General features: G+C 52.4%; 1 pseudogene across 1 annotated transcript in view; it reads right to left on the reverse strand.

Moving 5' to 3' along the window:
* Positions 1-777: 777 nt before the first annotated feature.
* LOC311530633 (C-type lectin domain family 2 member D-like) overlaps positions 778-14497 on the reverse strand; it is an 839985-nt pseudogene continuing 826265 nt past the window's right edge. Inside the window, exon 6 of the transcript in view lies at positions 778-4194. The product of the transcript in view is annotated as a C-type lectin domain family 2 member D-like (transcript). The remainder of the gene's footprint in view (positions 4195-14497) is intronic.

A 14497-nucleotide genomic window follows, 5' to 3' on the forward strand; every position in this document is an offset into this window, starting at 1 on the left:
GAGAAGCAGAGGGTCACTGTGGGGCAGGGAGGGATGTAGGGTTTTGGTGGGAGAAGTAATTGCTGGGCTTGGGGACAGGCAGATGTGGTGGCAGCAGAGATGGAGAATTAATTAATTGGGATTTGGAGTTTAGAGAGAAGCTGGAACCTCTACACCAGCAGGGAGCATTTTGTACAAAACTCTTTAATCAGATCTCATTGGGGCCCCCCAGTGACAGCTCCTGCAACAGGGGCCAAAGTCACATTCCTCTGTAGATATGGGATGTCTCTATTTGTCACACAGACATAGGGGATAGGAAGGGGAAAATTAAAAACCAAGAGACAGACCAGAAACCATTATAGAATCTTCTTTAAAAATCTCTTTTGGGGGGGGGGGGGGCAAGCGGTGTGTCAATCTCATGATTTTCTAAGAATTAAGAACATAAGAACGGCCAGACTGGGTCAGACCAAAGGTCCATCTAGCCCAGTATCCTGTCTTACGGCAGTGGCCAATGCCAGGTGCTTCAGAGGGAATGAACACTGGAAGAAGCAGGGACAGAGTGGGTTTAACCAGAGGGAGCAGAGGAAGCAAGAATAAAGGGAGAGTCCTAGAAAAAGGGTGAAAAACAGAAATGGATAGAGTGAAAGGAAAACATTCTTGAGAGGGGAAACACCCAGGGGGAGCAAATGGGGAAGGGGTAAAATTGGGGGACAGAATGGAGACTATGAGAGAAAAATAATCAGTTAACAGTGACTAGAGGAGAATGGAGAAGTCAGAAATAAACCAGTGTGGGTAACAAAAGCTAAAAAAGATTATGAGCAAAAATGGATAGAATGAAAGGAAAGAGAGAAGGAAAGAGAGAGTGTGAGAGAGGGAGAGATGACTTATAAAATGTTACTGAAAGTGAAGCTGTAACTCTTTAATTTCATACATTAATTCATGGACATTTGTGCCATTTTAGTTCCTCAAAAGAACTATGCTTCATTTTTTTGGACATTTTCCCATATGTTCTGGTTACTGAAGATCCTCTCAGCTGCTTTAAAGCCTGACATTTACTTAATGTAAATGAAGCCTACAAAAAGTTCTGTTGGCTTGTTTCCCTTTAATTTCCCAGCTGTGATTTTTGAAGGCCTTCATGAAGGGGCAGGACTAACTCAGAAATTTTAAAAGGCAGCTCCTAAGTACCAGAGGAGCTAGCAAATCAGGGAGTTTTGTGAGGGAGTTTAGAGATGGAAAACGAGAGCCAGATATACCTAACAAACATTCATAGAATCGTAGAAGATTAGGGTTGGAAGAGACCTCAGGAGGTCATCTAATCCAATCCCCTGCTTAAAGCAGGACCAACCCCAACTAAATCATCCCAGACAAGGCTTTGTCAAGCCAGGCCTTAAAAACCTCTAAGGATGGAGATTCCACCACATCCCTAGGTATCCCATTCCAGTGCTTCACCACCCTCCTAGTGAATAGTTTTTATAATATCCAACCTAGACCTCCCCCACTGCAACTTGAGACATTGCTCCTTGTTCTGTCATCTGCCACCACTCAGAACAGCCTAGCTCCATCCTCTTTGGAACCCCCCTTCAGGTAGTTGAAGGCTGCTATCAAATCCTCCTCCTCACTCTTCTTTTCTGCAGACTAAATAACCCCAGGTCCCCCAGCCTCTCCTCATAAGTCATGGGCCCCAGCCCCCTAATCATTTTTGTTGCCTTCCAATTTCTTCACATCCTTTCTGTAGTGGGGGGGGGCCCAAAACTGGACGCAATACTCCAGAAGTGGCCTCACTAATGCCAAATAGAGGGGAGTAATCACTTCCCTTGATCTGCTGGCAATGCTCCTACAAATGCAGCCCAATATACCGTTAGCCTTCTACCGTTATATATCAAGGGCACACTGTTGACTCATATCCAGCTTCTCGTTCACTGTAATTCCCAGGTCCTTTTCTGCAGAACTGCCGCTTAGCCAGTCGGTCCCCAGTCTGTAGCGGTGCATGGGATTCTTTGTCCTAAGTGCAGGACTCTGCACTTGTCCATGTTGAACCTCATCGGATTTCTTTTGGCCCAATCCTCCAATTTGTCTAGGTCATTCTGGACCTTATCCCTACTCTCCAGCATATCTACCTCTCCCCCAATCTTAGTGTCATCCACAAACTTGCATGAGCGTGCAATTCATCCCACCATCCATATCATTAATTCTCTAAATGTAGGCCAATAAGCACCCCCCTGCAAAACAAACAAACTAACAAACAACAACAACAAAATCCTGCTGAAGTAAAAATTATTGCTCTGAATGCAGCATCTATGATTACCAGTCTTGTGGGGTGGTGGCATGCGTGGGCATTTGGTGAAAGCAGTTCAAGGTCCTCAGAGACTGAGGGCATGTCTGCACTACAAACGTAAGTCAAACTATTCACATCCACACTACTCTCCTTCTGTCAGTCATGCGCATCCTTACCAGGAGTGCTTCCATCAACTTAAGAGAGGCAGTGGGGTGGGGGCGGGAGGGGAGAAGGACTGAGAGACTGGGCTCCCCACTCCTCCCTGGCAGAATGTTTTTTAAGTACATCAGAAGTAGGAAGACTTCCAAACAATCAGTGAGGCCCCAAGGTAACCGAGGTGCCAAAGGAGCACTTTCAGAAGACAAGGCCATTGCAGAGAAGCAAAATATATTCTTTGCATGGGTTTTCATTGCTGTAGCCCATAAGGTCAGTTTGCTAGCTTGCCATATTGCGTAATATGTTTTCTTTTGGTTTGATTCATATTATTTTGTTATCATATCCTATTATTAATTAATCATAGTATTTTCTGGGGTTTTGTTTATGTGGAATTCCAGTTTATGCTATTCATAAGGGTTATTCATGGTTATTCATAATAGTTGGCTGTAATGCAAATAACCTTCAGGCCTGTATCCTGTACGATTAGCTAGAGTAAGTTAGTATAAGTGTTTGTAAACTTTGGCATAGATAAATGGCATACCAGTTGCCCCCCTTAGCTTTGGGGAACTGAACAAAAAACTTGAATCTGCTAACCTTAAGTCTGGAGCAGACCGGTAACTGCAAGGCACACTGCAGAACATGGAAGTCATGAGTTAGGTCAGGGATAACGGTTTCGAGAATGAGATCATCAATACTAATACATATGAGTATATGGCATAACATGTTAACCTATAGAGTAAGCGTACCTGAAGATTTATGGGGTTGAGGAAATAAGATTTGGGCATGGTAGGTTGGGCCTAGATTCTGACAGCGGGCAGTACCGGGACCCTATAAGATGGCAAACAACCATACAAAGGGGTCACATTTTCCTATCTTCTATCAAGCTATCACCTCAGTTTCACAATATATCCTAGCCACTCAACACTTGAACCTAAGCCCTACCAATTTTGGAAGCCTGGACCATTAGTTCCTCAGACATGCCAGAGACAAGACTGATCCTCTGTCTCCTACTACCAGGTCTTCAGGGATGGGTGTGAATATGCTAGCTTTAGTAGTCTTTTAGAATAGAAATGTTACCACCAGGGGTCATAGAATTGTATTACTTCTTTGTGACTCTGTGTTTTGTAGCATTTATGCTTCTTTCTTTTATTTTAATAAAGATCTTAACAAGTTGGTTTTGTCCTCAGTATAAGTGTCCTTGCCACACACCCGGAGGGTCCTCTCACAATATTGAACTCTCTGTGTTCTCTATCCCTATAGCCTGAACTGGGACAAGAACCTAAATTATCTTCTGATCAGATCAGTGCTGAGCGGTAAACACATTAGCCCATAAAATTCAGGTCAACACTGCAAAGGTGTGGGAGATTCCCACACATCAGCCATTCTTTTTATGTGACAAATCTGAGGACCTGTCCCAGACTGAGGGGTCAATAGAGGTGGTTTTGGGGAAAAAATACAAAAATACAAAAAATATTCAAAACAATGGGATCTAAATTAGCTGTTACCACTCCAGAAAGAGATCTTGGAGTCCTTGTGGCTCCTAATGTGACCCTGAGTTTAAAGGTTCAAAAGCAGAAGGCACATACGAAGAATCCACAGTTTAAATGAGACACACTTATTGCTTGCGGGCCCCGCTGCCTGATTTTGAGATCCTGGCCAGGCTGACGAACGGGGACTTGGCTCGTTCAAGTAGGTGTGAGTTGGATCAGTGTCACGTCTAGGAGTCCCATTTCAAGCCCCCTTCCAATGCAGTCTCTTTTCCCATCACATACACCTCAAGTTTCCTACAGATCCACCGTCTTCCCATGTAGCACCGTGAGCTGCTGACCCCTTTCTCGTCGTTCAGATACGCGCAGTCACCTCCTCCTCTTATCTGAAACCTGCAACACAGAAGCCAGGGAGCTGCAGTCAGGCAGAGGCCAGGCATTTCTCATCAGTCCCAGCCAGGGGAGCCGTTCTCCACAGTGCACGCCTGAGTGCGGAGCAGCTACTCTCCCAGCCCCTCAGGAGCAGAGCTCAGGACACGGAGTCTGTACCCCAGGAGAGGGCCACAGTGGCCCAAACTCGGGACAGTGTCTGGTGGCTATTCAGACCCAGTCAGGCTGGAAGCAGGTGGGATCCAAAGGTTGGGTCCAATACAGCAGAATGGGGACTGTCCATTGGGGAGCCCTGACCCAGCGCCATAAGAGCCTGACTTTTCAAAGTACTGAAGTAACCCAGACCAGGGAAGTGGGGGGTCTCCATCCTCCTCTAATGGCTGGCCTCCATAAGAGCTTTATCAATCGGAGGGGGGGGGGTTCAGTTAAAGAAGTGGATTCTTTCGCTCCTATGGCAGAGGCTCATGCTTCTAGTGCTGAATTCCGGGGTTCAAACCCTGCTCCGGGCTCAAGCAGCGCTGGTTTTGTGATCACACTTGGAGCCCACTGAAACCCATCGCAGGGTGGTGGCTGGGCAGCCATCACTACTGTACCCCGTTCCAGTGGGAGCCCCAGGCGTCCAGCACCTGTGAACCGCAGGCTCCCTTAACATCGGTGCCTTGTTGCGGATTCAGAGGCCTCACCAGCCAAGTCACTCAAACCTGCCGGCTGAAATCCCCAGCGGGACCTGCACCTGCCATGCAGTGCTCGGCATGCTGCCCTCTCTAGCAGCCACTGTTAACCTGAGCTCCCTGCTGCCTCCTTTCCCCAGGGGGGGTCAGACACCCCAGGGACCTTGCTGAAGAGGGCTGGGGGAGAACAGCGAGTGTCCCAGCTGAAATCCCAGCGCGCTGCGAGGGCATCTCTGGCTATGGCGGGCTCTGTCTCCGGCCCAGCACCGTGCTGCGGGGAGGAGCCAAGAGTTCAGGGACACGCCGGCTCCCATCGGTCTCTGACACACGCAGGACGCGAACGGACCAGGGTCGTGTCTGGTGGTTTCACTAGCACTGAATGGTGGATCTACCTGAGATCAAACCGCTCAGACACCAGAATCCCCAAGCCCAGGGAATTAGTCCAGAGGGGCGAGAGAGACTCACAGGTGGTTGAATTTGGTGCTGTTGGTCCATTTCCAGGGCTGACCCTGCTCCCTCCAGAGGCCGATCCAATGGTCATAGACACCCTTATGGCGCAGCAGGAATGCCTTAAAGAAAGCTGAGGGACAGCAGGTATCAGCCCCAGCTCCCGTGCTCCCCCCACCGCCCCTCCAGGGCTCTGTGCTGCAGAGAATCCCAGTCACATATTGAAGGGTGCTCAGTTTATTTTCAGGGGGGATTTTCCCCTCCCTCTTGCAAAGCACAAGATCCCCCGGGCAGTCTTAACCCTCCCACTGCACACAGCAGCCCCACCCCAGTGCTCCCAGTCACCCACACCCCAAGTCCCCCTGAGCTGGGGGCAGCTGTTGGGTCTGAGCTCTCTGCAGAGACGGCTCTTCTCACAGAGCAGCCACCGCTCACCCCAGCAAGGCAGGAGGAGGGAGGGAGGCAAGCTGAAGTGGGAGGGGTCAATGTGAAAGGATCCCCTCCTCCCCCGCCTCCTCAGCTGGCTGCTCCTTTCCCATCCCCACAACAGGTGCACTGGCTGGGTTCTCAGTCCCACTCCAGCAGCCAGCAGGCCAGGAGATGCTTGAGCCAGCCCTGCCCTAGACAGAAGCTGTCTCCCTATTTGGGGAGGGGGGTAGCGGAGAATGGGCAATCCCTGTGATCACACACAGACAGTAGGGCCCTGGGCCCAGCCAGGGCTGGCGTTCAGCGGCTGGAAGTTCATTCACTCCGGCCTCCCAGCACGGGAGGGCTCACAGCTGCTCCTCACCCCACGGGGCAGAGCCCAAGTCCTGCTGCAGCAGCCACCCCTGTGCCCACATTAGTGTCTGGCAACTCGAGAGTCTCTCACTGTTTCCTGCTCACTGTCGATCCCAGCCAGGGAGGCACCCGGGGCAGAGCAGCGGCTTCGGCTCTCGGTCCAGCTCCCTTCCCTCTCTGAGAAATAGTAGCATTTCCCTCGGTATCCCATCCAGCCGTCTGCGCACGAGGGGCTAGCAGGGGGGCACAGATCAGCTGATGAAAGCTGAGAGGTCAGCGCTGAGAATGAGACAGTCACATGGAGGGTAAGAGTTGCATCGAGAATTGGGCATTTGACTGGTACAAAAATTGGTCAACTGACCAGTCAAATCTGTCAAACAGTGGTCAGATATTTTAAAATACCAATTTATCAGAATTGGTTACCTCCCGCCAGGAACAAAAAAGAGCAAGACGTCATTGTCTCCAGTAGGTTTAGCTTTCGATAGATACGGATCTACCTAATTTTTTAAAAAATGTACTTCACTGAGTTATTTTAGCTCAGAAAAAAAAGGCAAAACAATGAAACCAAGTTCTTGAAAACACCAGTGAGGCTCCAAGACGCAATCCGAAAGGCAGGCTACCTCCTATCCCCAGGGCTCTCGCTGGAGCATTTGACTGCGGCCAAACAGGCAGTCAATTGACCGGCTTGCCAAGCCCATTGGGACCCCCAGCTGGGGCTGGTCCACTGCAATCAGATGCAGGGGGACGGAGACGTTTGTCACAGTAAATTTGCCTGGCAAGAAGGATTCCAGGGACACTCCCAGCCTGGGAGGGACTGACACAGCTCAGAGCATTTCACCCCAGGCACAAGATCAACAGCTGGACGTTCAACCTAGCAACAAACAGCAGGTGAACTACTGAGAAGAACGTGGGAACTTTCACTCAGGGACATGAAAGCCACAAGGGGGCGCCAGAAACCACAGCCATGGGAAGTGACCTGTTGCACTGTGGGCCAGGAATGATGGAACTTAATTCACCTCCTACCTGCAGACTTTTCTCTCCCCAAACACAGCAGCAAGAAAGGCACTTTCTGGAAGCCCTCATGGCAGTGTAACCCTTTCAGAGCCATGAAAGAGCAGCAGTGGGGTCACCCATAAGTGACACCAAAGAGGATTTGAAAGGCCTGTCTAGTTGAGAGGAGTTGGACTCAAACCCCTCCAGATGTTTTCGAGCACGTCACTTTTGTTTGCACCACAGTAACTCGGTAGCTGGTTTTCAAGCCTTCCCATGTGGCTGGCGCTCAGCGAGGAACAGACACTCTAAGTTGGGAAGAGTTAGGAAACGTGGCAGCGGTGATCAGAAAGCGAGCATGTGTTCACCTCACTCACAAGGCATGTCTGACCCTGTAGATTTAACTGTCCAGTGCACGGTAGCCCACACCCCTGCCCTACTGAACTGAGCAGAGAAGTCAGTGACGAACAGTTGATGGCACAGGCTGTCTCCACCATCCATCTCCAGCTCAGATGCCACATGTTCTGCAGAGCTCCCTGCACCTGCAGGTGTGTAACCAACCCTAAGCTCACAGATTCCCACCTTACACAGTGAGAGCCAATGCTGCCCGTTGCAGCAGCCTGCCATTACAGCAGGGAGCTTGGATTCAGGGCCCATCTGTATCCGAGCAATCTGCACCAGTATAATCACAGTGACGCAGTGACATCAGGGCAAACACCTCCTGGAGATGCGCTGGAGCAGTGCGGCTCGCTCTGGTAACTTCCTGCAGCAAACTGCACCAAGGCAAGCTCCTTTGTGCACCAGTGCAGTGCGTCTGCTTTAGCGGTTTGCCCAAATTCAACTGCACGGATGTCATGACATCAGCACAGAGGATTCCTAATGCAGACGGACCTGGATTCAATCCCCTCTGCCAGCTGCTAAACCCTCCTGGGGCCCAGTGATCAGATCCCAGGACAATAGAGAAATCCCACCCCCGACATTCCCCAGCATGCCCTGCCCCAGACAACGGGGGGATACAACAGGGTTCATGTTCACCGCAAACAGACGCCATCTGCACGAGCACACACTGTCTGGGCAGCCCGGGGGAGTGAATGGTGCTAAGGGACCCTTCATGGCCAAGCTCAGCGATTGGGGGGTTTCCACACTGCGCTGGTGGAGGGGTCTAGACTGAGTTCTACAGCTCATTTCAATAACACGGCAGCACCTGCCGCCCGGCCACAGGCGTGACCTGAAGATCCAGGAAGGCCAAGCTGGTAACCTCAGAGCAACACAGGGAAGGCAAAGGGCTCAGGGTTGCACTGCACCCTGTCCCACTGGACACCCTGGTCAGGGACTGCTTCATGGCGCGTGGCAAAGGTGACTTGGGTCCAAAGTGCTCAGAGATGGGCTGGGGGGGCTAATGTCAGTCAGATCGTCCTGACACAGAGAGTGCCCAGGTGCAGGGGTCTGGGAGGAAGATCCCCCAGGAATCCTCTGCCCCAGGGGCAGAAGCCGGACAGGCCGGGAGGAGAGAGTGAGTGTGGTAGGTCACGGGGGAATGGGATGCGCAGAGATCGTAGATGGAGGGGAAGGGAGCGGGGCGGAAGCTGGGAACTCACCTGCCAGAGCAATGATGGCAGCAATCAACGCAGACCATACAACTATCACTGCAACCACAACTCTACAGGTTGGACTTTTCTTGCAGTTCCAAGGAGGGTCTGAAACAGAAAGACCCGTCAGGCAGGGCTGGGAGGACACGTCTCACTGACAGCACCGGGGCTGGAGCTGCCGTGGAACATGCACCGTTCTTGTCTAGTTTTTGTAAAGCTCTCCAAAACCACTTTCTACAAACCATTACCCTCTGATCCCACTGAGGGTTTCCAAAAGTTAGTGCCTGTCTCACCCACTGCAACCTGCAAGGTCTCGTGCCAGCAAAGGGAAGCTGCTCCCAGATCTGGAGCTGCATTCGCATGTCCTGAGGGCTGTCCTGCACCATGGTCATCACGGGCAGGTAGGTCATCAACCTCCATCTCTGTCCCAGCTGCAGGATGGCCTCTGGTTCCTGCTCCCTCAGGCACCTGGAGATACTGAAAAACGGGTGGGATTGGCAGAGCAGGAGAACAACCCATGAGGTTAAGAAATGGCAGTGAGAGCCTTTTCCCTCCCTGGGAGATTATGGTGTCCCTCTGTGGGGACTCCCTTCCTGGCAGATGCTAGTGAGCTATTGAAAGAGCTCAGCCTGTTTAGATTATAAAAAAGATTGGGTGGTGACATCATTGAAGTGTTGAAGTGACTTCATGGAGAGAAAATATTGGGTATTAAAGGGCTCATTAATCTATCAGAGAAAAGCATAACAAGACCCAGTGGCTGGAAACTCAAAAGAGACCAATTCGTATTAGAAAGAGGGCACACATATTCAACAGTGAGGACGAATCACCAAAGGAAGAAACTAGAAAGGGAAGTGGTGGGAATTCCCCACCTCTTGATGTCTTCTAATGAAGACTAGATGCCTTTCTGGAACGTGTGTAGTCAAAAATTAGCTTCTATGCTCTACAGAAAGCATGTGATATGCAGGGGGTCAGATGACACGCTCTAATTGTCTCTTCTGTCCATAAAGTCTGCTAATTTATGAAAAAATGAGCGTAGCATGGGGAGAAGCCTCTGATGTTTTACTGTGTTCGGCTTGAGCCCACAATGAACGCTCATTGAGTGGGGTGATCCAGGGGAAGCAGCTGAAACATCCAATGTGGCTGGACAGGGGCAGGACATCAGCACTACAAGGGAGTGGTGGGTGTGGCAGTGACATCACAAGGGCCTTTGGCAGGACCTCAGCCTATTGGACAAAGGTGGTGGGGAGGCGATGACCTCACAGAGAGAACTTGACATCAGCCAGGCAGGACAGGGGTGCAGGACAGGGGCAACCTCGGAGATCCCTGTGGCTTTGCTTCAGCACGTCTCCTTCTCGAGGTCTCTCCTGGAGGACTGAGAGAGCATTCACTTGCACGTACGTGAGCGCAAGGAGGACCCCCTTTGGAGTTTTCTCCTTTTCTTTTAGTGGATTTGCTCGAAAACAGACGTCCCTGTATAGAAGGTAAGAGCCTCGGAGAGGTTTGGAACCTGTTCAGTCTGATCCATCAGGTGCTGGCTGATTTTTAGGAAAGGAAAACATTAGATTGTGGGGGCAGTATTTTATTTCCGACCTAGGATTTTGTCCCTTAGAATTACTGGGGACATTGGGGTTTCTCCTTTTTGTTTTCCTCTTCTTTTTCCTACCTTTCCTACCTTTCTCTTCTTGCTTCCTTTGTCCTTTTCCTCTGTTCTCCTCCCACCACCAGGAGCTCTGTGTGTGGAGCGGAGTCTGGGGGGGTTGTGGGAGGCCCTCACAGAGAGGTGAGACTGGACTAGTGCTCCGAGAGTGATCCCCTCGGTGGTGACCGGGGCCATTCTTTGGGCTATTTGATGAGATCCCTTAGCCTCCCACCCCTCAAAGTCTCAACCTTGATTGGCTGAGGAGGGGGCTATTGACAGGGAGGAAACTCTGGTCTTTGTTGTTCTCTTTTATGACCAAGCAAATAAGTCGCAATCAGTTATACGTTTGACCAATGTGGATGCTGCTCTCCATTCATTGTCTCGGAGCAGTTCATGATCCTCTCGAACATTCCAGTTCTTCTGAAATAATTGCTGAATAATTACTATGAACAATTGTTGGTCTGTAGCTCATTTGAGAGCAATTCTGCTACTGACTGGCTGCATCAGCTAAGACAAGTCCCTGCTCCTTTCTCAGCCTTCGTTTCTCCTTCTGTCAAGAAGGAATAACAATCCTCTCCCACCTACCTCGCCATGGGTGGATGCTGGGGATCCACTGAACAGTGTCACTCGGAGCAGTGCAGACTAGGGGGTGTCCTATCACACTGAGCCATATCAGATTATAACCTAATATTCGATTTGATTTGTATTTTATTGTTTTGAAATTGTGAAAAGCAGCAACTACTTAGCTCAGACTGAAGCATCTCATCCAATTTTCTAGAGCATAGTGTCTCCCCTTTGTGTATGATGAGACAGTTGAATGCACTGTGATGGACAGGAGATGCTCTTGTTTTGCAAACAGATATTTTTGCAAAGAATTTTCATCCTAATTGTTATGATTTCAAGAAACAAAGTGGTTTCATTTGAATGGATTTTCTGACAGAAAAAGGTTTCCATGAAAATGTTCACCCCTTATTTCCTGGGCCTTATCCCTGCCTCTGGGGGGTTGTTGTCTGTTAGTTAGAACAGGAATCAGGACAGTTGTCTTCTCTTTCTGTCTCCGTCACCACTTCGCTGTGTGACACCTTGGGTAGGTCCAATGGGAACAGGGTCAATTCTCTAACTCCAGGCAGCAGGAAGCCTGGGTGAGATAAGGGATGTTAAGGCCATCTGCGAAGGAGAAAGGGATGTTTCCAGGTGTTGAATGTCAAGAACTCTAAACTTTGCTAAAATGGATAGTCTCGAGAAACAAGAACTAGTTGGGGCCAAACTTTAACCATTGTCTTTTATAAAGCCCATTCAGGAATGTGAGTCCCAGAGAGCCATAGAGAGGGGGAGCAACTTGCCCAAAGTCCCACAGATCAAGAGGCAGCAATGGAAGCAGGAGTGACACTCTCTCTCAAAGGCAGGGGGACCAGACATTAGGGCCTGGTTGCAATTGCCAGCTGTGGGAGGGAGTGTGCGGCAGTGGTCAGTGAAGGGGTCCATCCATGGCTCTGATACTCGGTGTGACCCTGTGGTCATAGCTGAGGCCCGTTTGCCATCAGTAGGGTTGGGGTCCCATGGCTACAGCCCAGTGGGTTTGGGAGGCTCCAGGAAGGTGAGTAAAGTGCTGGGATGTCAGGATCCCGGAGGCGCTGTCACCTCCGCCCTAGGGCCGTGTTCTGCACCCCCTGCTGCTGGCTGAGTTTCTCCGTCCCTTGGCAATCAGACAGACTCTTGTTTTCACAGCCAGTCGATCGCCCTCGTGTCATCACCCTGCCTGCTGGCTGGGCAGGGTAACTCCTGAGGTCACCACCCTCTCCAGCCTGCCTTGGGCTTGGAGAGTGAGGAGGAGGGTGAGGGACGTCTGCTGATCCTGAACATCCGCCATCCATTGTACCATCACTGAGAGCACGTGAGTGGCATTCGGGTTCCTCGGTGTCTTCCCCTCTCTGTTTGGGGGAGAGACTATCTCCAAAGGGGGATTTCATTTGCAAACAGCCCCCAAGAGCCCCTCATTCTTAGGCCAGGCAGGGGCTTCTCCAGAGCCGTCTCCAGTGTGTTTGGAAAGGTTCCAGCAATGGGGCTTCCCAGCCCTTCCCCTCCCAGCCCTTCCCTCCCAACCCTTCCCCAGGCTGAGAGTCTCTGAGGTGAGCCAGACCCTGTGAGCTGCTGAGCCTGGAAATCAATGGGGAACGAGGAGGGCTCTGTGCCGAGGGCCTTTGTGACTTTGATGTGAGGAATGATTTCCCAGGTGAAGTCCGGACTCCTGGCTTCTGTTCCTTCTCTAGCCTGGGCGGGAGAGTGGCCTGGGACGACAGGAGGGGACTGCTTCTCCAGAGTAACCGATAGTCTTTGGGACTGACCTCATTGCTGGAAAAGGATGAGACTTCCTGGCTATTGCAGCAGCAGGGATTACGAGGGGGAACGTTGGGAGCGGATCATGCAATGAACTCCTGCCCGTGTGTGTAGATGGCACTCCCTGCACTCCTGTGCGGGCAGAGGGGGCAGCTGTGGTTGGAGGAGGGAGGAGGAGGGACGGAAAAGGCCCAGGAGTGAAAGGCTGCCTTGAGCCCAGTCTCACCCCTGCTCCCCGCTCGGTTCCAGGATGGCCAGGCTCCTGCGGATGTTGCGGAGGAAGGCTCTGCAGGTGGCCCCAGAGCCTGACGGAAGCAGCTGCCGTCTTCCTAAGGGGCAGAGCAACCCCTGCATCCCTGCTGGCGGGGAAGCAGCTCCCGTCCAGGCCAGACGGCGGAAGTGCCCGGCCTTCTGGAAAAGGAACCCGGCTCCCGGCGCAGGCGCCGAGCTGGGAGAGGCCCCAACCAGGCCCCAATGGAGCTGGCCCAGGCTGCGGTTTGGCAGACAGGACCCAGCCCAGGAGGGGCCCCGGGCAGGGTGGCTCTGGGGCTTGTTGTGTGGGCAGCAGCGGCCCCAGGAGCCCAGACCTCGTTCCCATCAGGAGGCATCGCCCTGCCCGGTCTCTGAGGACCTTCCAGCCCCCGCCGGCCAGGAGGGGGAAGGTCCCTGTCCCAGCACCGGCAGCTCAGCCTGGGACAGCGGCAGCACCTGGGCCTCTGGCAGCAGCCAGGCCGATGGAGGCCACTGCTTTGTTCCAGGTGAGGAGCCGGGCTGGGCTCCGGGAGGGCTGAGGACGGGATGTGAACACCCTGGCCCAGATGCTCTCCCAGGGATATGGAGGGGGGTCCCCAGCCCAGGTGTCTGGCCTGAGCCCCGCGAACCCCACGGACAGCAGCAGCCGTCACACAGCTGCCCCTTCCGCACGGGGACCTGGGGGTGGGGGCATGAAGAGCTGCTGCCACTTTGGTCCTTGCTGCTCCAGGGCCGGGGGAATCGGCACCTCCCCTGGAGTCCTGGCCAGGGGAGGGGGGCTCTGCTCTGGGCTTCTGAAGCTGTTGGGGCCTGAAGGCATCCCTGAGAGGGAGGTTTGGGGCCCGATCTGCCCTGGGTGCCTGAGGTGGGAAGGGGGGTCTTGAATCCTGCTCTGCCCACCACGCCCCTCTCCTTCCCTCCGTGGTGCAGGGACCCCCCGGGATTCACAGCAGGAGGAAGGGGTGGACATGGCCAAAGATGAAGCTGCTCTCAAGGTCATCCGAGAGCAGCTCAAGTGCAGAGATAAGGTACAAATGTTCCCCACCTGGGCTGGAACCAAGATTGCCCTGTCCCTTCCCAGCATCCCCACCCCTGCCGAGGATCTTGTGCCTCCTGATCCACCACCCCCAATGGGACCCTTTTACATCCATGATGTGGGACCCCCAAGATGGGGGTGTCCCACAACAGCCAAAGTCATCTCCCCCCACAGGCACTGTCCCAGTTCCTGATCCTGCTTGTGTAGGAGTGGTGGGGGATTTGGACAATAGGCGGGTCCCCACAATCCCCCATTGAGGCCTGAGCCCTGGAGCTGGTGTGGGTGGGGCAGGAAGGTCCCTCATTAACAGGTTCTCTCTCGCTATACCCCACTCCCGGTGGGTATAGGATGAGGGGCAGCAGCTCCTGTTCCTTCAGGCCATCTACCCCGCATGTCTGGCTGCACGGGAGAGAGGGGAGGACACACTGGAGCCGCGCTGCTGCAAGGCGGCTGTGGTGAAGAGGATCGT

Source organism: Lepidochelys olivacea (genome assembly GCF_965140295.1).
Source record: "Lepidochelys olivacea isolate rLepOli2 genome assembly, chromosome: 14".
Taxonomy (NCBI): Eukaryota; Metazoa; Chordata; order Testudines; family Cheloniidae; genus Lepidochelys; species Lepidochelys olivacea.